We start from the raw sequence: 6,872 nt of genomic DNA, 5'->3' as shown, positions 1-6,872 counted from the left end.
CGTTCCATGCTTCCATGTCTCTGGATCCACTCCATTCATCAGTTTATTTTGTTTAATTAGATTCCACATATGAGAGATCATGTGATACTTGTCTTTCTCTGACCGACTTATTTCACTTAGTATGATATTCTCCAGGTCCCTCCATGCTGTCTCAAAGGGTAAGAGATTCTTTTTTACTGCTGCATAGTATTCCATGGTGTAAATGTACCACAGCTTTTTTATCCACTCACCTGATGGGCACTTAGGCAGTGTCCAGATCTTAGCTATTGTAAATTGTGCTGCTGTGAACATAGGGGTGCATACATCCTTTCTGACTGGTGTTTCGGAATTTTTAGGATATATTCCTAGAAGTGGGGTTACTGGGTCAAATGGCAGTTCCATATTTAATTTTTTGAGGAAACTCCATACTGTTCCCCATAATGGCTGCACCAGTCTGCATTCCCACCAGCAGAACCCTAGTTAGGGTTCCCTCTTCTCCACATTCTCACCAGCACTTATCATTTGTTGATTCGTTGATGGTAGCCATTCTGACAGGTGTGAGATGATACCTCATTGTTGTTTTAATTTGCATCTCTCTGATGATCAGTGACTTTGAGCATTTTTTTCATGTCTTGGCCATCTGTATGTCCTCTTTGGAGAAGTGTCTATTTAGGTCCTTTGCCCATTTTTAAATTGGATTATTTGTCTTCCTTTTGTTAAGGTGTATGAAAGGTGTATGAGTTCCATATATGTATTTTGGATATTCACCCTTTATCTTATGTATCATTGCCAAATATGTTCTCCCATACAGTGGGCTCCCTTTTTGTTTTGTTGATGGTTTCTTTTGCTGTGCAGAAGCTGTTTATTTTTATGTAGTCCCATATTGTTTATTTTTTCCTTAGTTTCCTTTGCCCTAAGAGATGTATCTGTAAACACATTGCTATGAGAGATGTCTGAGATTTTGCTGCCTATGGTTTCTTCTAGGATTTTTATGGTTTCCCAACTTACATTTAAGTCTTTTATCCATTTTGAGTTAAGCCTTGTGTATGGTCTAAGTTGGTGGTCTAGTTTCATTTTTTTTTGCATGTATTTGTCCAATTTTCCCAGCACCATTTATTGAAGAGACTGTCTTGACTCCATTGTATGTTCTCGCTTCCTTTTTCAAATGTTAATTGAGCATAATGGCTTGGGTCAATTTCTGGGGTCTCTGTTCTGTTCCATTGATCTATATGCCTGTCCTTGTGCCAGTACCAGGCTGTTTTGATTACAGTGGCTTTGTAGTATAACTTGATATCTGGTATTGTGATTCCTCCAACTTTGTTCTTCTTTCTCAAGATTGCTGCAGCTATTGGGGATCTTTTTTGGTTCCATATAAATTTTTGGAGTGTTTGTTCTAGATCTGTGAACTATGCTGTTGGTATTTTAATAGGGATTGCATTGAATCTGTAGATTGCATTGGATAGTATGGACATTTTAATGATCTTCATTCTACCAATCCATGAACACAGTATATTCTTCCACTTGTTCATATTTTCCTTTATCTCTTTTTTCAACATCCTGTAGTTTTCTGAGTACAAGTCTTTTAACTCCTTAGTTAAGTTTATTCCTAGGTGTCTTAATTTTTTGTTGCAGTGGTAAGTGGAATTGTTTTAGTTTCTCTTTCTGAGAATTCATTGTTGGTATATAAAAAAGCCATCAATTTTTGAGTGTTGATTTTATATCCTGCTACATTGCCAAATCCATTTATTAAATCTAGTAGATTTTTGGTGGAGTCTTTAGGGTTTTCTGTGTACAATATCCTGTCATCTGCAAATAATGAGAGTTTTACTTCCTCCTTTCCAATTTGGAAGTCTTTTATTTCTTCTTCTTGTCTGATTCCTGTGGCTGGGACTTCCAGTGCTATGTTGAAGAAGAGTGGAAAGTGGACATCCCTGTCTTACTCCTGTTCTTTTTATTTTTTATTTTTTCTTAATTGATTTCAGAGAGGAAGGGAGAGGGAGAGATAGAAACATCAATGATGAGAATCATTGATTGGCTGCCTCCTGCACGCCCCCTACTGGGCATCGAGCCTGCAACCCAGGCATGTGCCCTTGACTGGAATCGAACCCGGGACCCTTCAGTCCGCAGGCCGATGCTCTATCTGCTGAGCCAAACCAGCTAGGGCTTATTCCTGTTCTTGGGGGAAATGGTTTTAGCTTTTGCCCATTGAGTAGGATGTTCCCTGTAGGTTTGAAACATATAGCCTTTATCATGTTGTGATATGCTCCCTCTATTCCCATTTTACTGTGAGCTTTTATCACAAATGGGCATTGGATTTTGTCGACTGTGTCTATTGATATAATCATGTGATTTTTGTCTTTCAGTTTGTTTATGTGATGTAATTTGCAAATATTGTACCAGACTTGCATCCCTGGAATAAATTCCCCTTGGTCATGGTGTATGATCTTTTTAATATATTGCTGGATCCAATTTGCTAATATTTTGTTGAGGATTTTAGCATCTATGGTCATCAGGGATATTGGCCTGTAATTCTCTTTCTTTACTACGTCTTTATCTAGTTTTGGAATTAGGATAATGCTGGCCTCATAAAAAGAGCTTGGAAGTGTTCCTTCCTCTTGAATTTTTTTTTTTTTTGAATAGTTTGAGGCATATAGGTGTTAATTCTTCTTTGAATGTTTGGTAAAACTCCCCTGTGAAGCCGACTAGACCTGGGATTTTGTTTGCTGGGAGTTTTTTTATTACTGCTTCTATTTTCTCCGTTGTTATTAGCCTACTCAGGTTTTCTGATTCTTCCTGATTCCATTTTGGGAGATTGTATTTTTCTAGGAATTTGTCCATTTCATCCTCATTGTCCAACTTGTTGGCATATAGTTGTTCATAGTATTTTCTTAAAATCCTTTGTATTTTTGTGGTGTCAGTGGTTACTTCTCCACTTTAGTTTCTGATTTTGTTGATTTGAGTCCTATCTGTTTCTTGATGAGTCTGGCTAACAGTTCATCAATCTTGCCTATCCTTTCAAAAAAAACCAGTTCTTGGTTTCATTGATTTTTTTGTATTTTTTTTTTAGTCTCTGTGTCATTTATTTCTACTCTAATCTTTATTTAATTTCCTTCCTTCTACTTACTCTGGGCTTTCCTTGTTGTTTTCTTTCTAATTTTTTAAGTTGTAGGGTTAATAGTTTATTGTTGGTTTTTCTTGTTTTTAAGGTTGGCCTGTAGTGCTATCAACTTCCCTCTCGGGACTGCTTTTGCTGTGCCTCAGATTTGGGGTTGTTGTGTGTTCATTTTCATTTGTTTCCAGGAAGTTTTTGATTTCTTTCTTGATCTCGTTGGCAACCCATTCATTGTTTAATGACACACTATTTAGTCTCCATGTGTTTGAATGTTTTGGGGTGTTTTTTACTGTAGTTGATTTCTAATTTCATTCTACTGTGATCTGAGAAGATGTTTAATATGATTTCAATCTTCTTGAACTTGTAGAGACTTATTTTGTGTCCTAACATGTGGTCTATCTTTGTGAATGACCCATGTGCACTTGAGGAGACTGTATATTCTGTAGCTTTGGGGTGAAATGTCCTATAAATGTCAATTAAATCCATCTCATCCAGGGTGTCATTTAGAGTCACTGTTTCCTTGTTGATTTTTTGTCTGGAAGATCTATCCAGTGAAGTCAACAGGGTGTAAAAGTCCCCTATCATGATTGTATTGTTGTTGATCCCTCCTTTAAAGTTCTCAAAATTTTTATTATTTAGGTACTCCAAATTGGGTGCATATATGTTTACCAGGGTATAATCTCTTGCAGGATTGATCCCTTTAGGATTATGTAGTGAACTTTGTTGTCTCTTGTGATGGCCTTCATTTTGAAGTCTATTTTGTCAAATATGAGTATTGCTACCCCAGCTTTTTTTTTTTTCTGTTTCCATTTGCATGGAAAAAATTTTTTCAGCCCTTCACTCTCATCCTGTTTGTCTTTTGTTCTGAGGTGGGTCTATTGTAGATAACATATATTTGGGTCGTGTTTTTGTATCCATTCAGCTACTCTATGTCTTTTGATTGTAGCATTTAATCCATTTATACTTAAGGTTATTATTGACAGGTACTTATTGTCACTTTAACTCTGTATGCCTAGGTTTCTCTATTTCTTGTTCTCATTACAGCAGTCCCTTTATTATTTCTTGTAACGCTTGCTTGGTGGTGATGAACTCATTTAGCCCTTTTTTTATTTGGTCTGGGAAGCTCTTTATTTCACCATCTCTTTTGAATGATAGCCTTATTGGATATAGTAATCTTGGTTTCAGATCCTTGCTTTCCATCACCTTGAGTACTTATGCCATTCCCTTCTGGCCTGTAGTTTCTGATGAGTAATCAGGTGTCAGCCCTTATGGGAGCTCCTTTGTAGGTAACAAATTGCTTTTCTCTTGCTGTCTTTAAGATTCTCTCTTTGTCTTTAATTTTATGCATTTTAATTATGATGTGTCTGGGCATGGGCCTGTTTGAGTTCTTTTTACTTGGGATTCTATTTGTCTCCTGAACTTGTGTGACTTTTTCCTTCACCAGGTTAGGGAAGTTTTCTGACATGATTTCTTTTTTCTCTTTTTTTCTTAAATATATTTTTATTGATTTCAGAGAGGAAGGGAAAGGGAGAGAGAAACATCAATGATGAGAGAGAATCATTGATTGGCTGCCTCCTGCACGCCCCCTACTGGGGATCGAGCCTGCAACCCGGGCATGTGCCCTTGACCAGAATCGAACCCAGGATCCTTTAGTCAGCAGGCCGACGCTCAATCCACTGAGCCAACCTGGCCAGGGCTCTGCCGTAATTTCTTCACACTTGTTCTCTATCCTTTGCTTCCTTTCTTTTCTTTTTTTTTTTTAATATATTTTATTGATTTTTTACAGAGAGGAAGGGAGAGAGATAGAGAGTTAGAAACATCGATGAGAGAGAAACATCGATCAGCTGCCTCCTGCACATCTCCTACTGGGGATGTGCCCGCAACCCAGGTACATGCCCTTCACCGGAATCGAACCTGGGACCCTTGAGTCCGCAGGCCGACGCTCTATCCACTGAGCCAAACCGGTTTCGGCCTTTGCTTCCTTTCTTCCCCTTCTGGCACATCTATGCAAATGTAATGTTTCATGTTGTCCCACAGCTTCCTTAAGCTGTCCTTCTGTTTTTTTTTAATTGTCTTTTCTTTTGGTTCTCTGATTGAGTGATTTTTTCTACCCTTTCTTCTAATTCAGCGGTCGCCTACCTTTCGGACCTCACAGACCACCAGTGGTCCACAGGCCACCTGTTGGCGACCGCTGTTCTAATTCACTGATTTGATCCTCAGTTTCCCCTAATCTGCTGTTTTCTTTCCAATGTGTTCTTTCTTAGTGCTGTGTCATTCTTTATTTCCAACTGTCCTTTTTTCATAGTTACTATAACTTTTCTCATGCTGTTGAGCATCTTTACTATCATTATTCTAAACTCTGTATCAGATAAATTTCTTACCTCCATTTCATTTATCTCTTCTTCTGGAAAATTTTCTTGTTCTTTCATTTGGGAGGGTTTTTTGTTGTTGTTTTTTTGTCTCCCCATTTTGGCTGCCTGTTTGGGTTTGTGACTATGTATTAGGTAGATCAGCTACACCTCTCAATCTCTGGTGCAGGACAGTGTCAAATGTTGTTTCTCTATTGCACCTTCTTGTCTTCCTGCACCAGGGGCCAGCCAGGGCCTGGCACACAGGGCAATGTGGATGTAGAAAGCTGTACCAGCTTCTGATGATGAGAGGGGCTGCTGGGGGCGGCTCCCCTCCCAGCCTCTCCAGAGTCTGAGCCCCACTTCCCATGAAGCACCTCTTGGCTAGTACTGCTACAGCTGCTCCTATGTCTGTGTCCCACCTTCACCACAGAGGACAGAGCTGGCTCCTGTGCATGGCCAGGGGGCTACTGCCCCAGACTAAGAGAAGAGACACTCCCTGATTCATGCAGAAATGGGAGCTCCAAAGCAGGGTTGGTGGGTCCCCACTAAAGAGCTGGTCCCTTGCTCCCTGACTCAGCCACAGCCACAGCCCCACATTTCACCCACTGGGAGGAGCAGGTGTATGAGGCCCCAGGAGTTGAGACTCAATTTACAGAACAAAAGGAATTCCAGAGCACTATTTTTTTTTAAGTTGACTTTTAGGGAGAGAAAGGGAAAGGGAGAGAAACATCTACGCTGCCCTAGCTGGTTTGGCTCAGTGCATAGAGCATTGGCCTGCGGACTGAAGGGTCCCTGTTTTGATTCTGGTTGGGCTCGATTCCCAGTAGGGGATGTGCAGGAGGCAGCCAATCAGTGATTCTCTCTCATCATTGATGTTTCTCTTTCTCCCTCCCTTCCTCTCTGAAATCAATAAAAATATATTTTTAAAAAGTCTATGTTGCCTCTTACACGCCCCCTACCAGGGATCCTGCCCTCAACCCAGACATGTGCCCTGATCAGGAATTGAGCCAGCAACCATTTGGTGCATGGATGATGCCCAACCAACCAGCCACATCAGTCAGAGAATCCAGCGCACTTTGAAGGACATTTATTTTGGTTCTTGACCAGTGTCCTCAGGACAAACAATTTGCAAAAATAATCTGTGCCTCAGGGCTTTTTGAAGAAACATCTGTTTCCTCTCAGCAGGAAAGGCTAGGCTTCTGGGGACTGGAGACCACGGAAGGTCCGGAGCAGGCCGCTGTGCGGGGGGCCTGGGGTGAAGGCGGCGGGTAGGTCTCCCCGCAGGCGAGCACAGTGTCCTGTGGGCCGGCTCGCAGTGGACAGGGAGAGCTTAAACGTCCACGAACACAAGGGAAAGGCAAAACCGCCACCTTATGCCCTCCGGACACCGGGGGGCACGGGCGCGCTCCCTCTGTGGGTCTCTGGGTGGG

Source organism: Myotis brandtii, unplaced genomic scaffold (genome assembly GCF_000412655.1).
Source record: "Myotis brandtii unplaced genomic scaffold, ASM41265v1 scaffold624, whole genome shotgun sequence".
Lineage (NCBI taxonomy): Eukaryota > Metazoa > Chordata > Mammalia > Chiroptera > Vespertilionidae > Myotis > Myotis brandtii.
Note: the sequence above shows the minus strand (reverse complement) of the source record.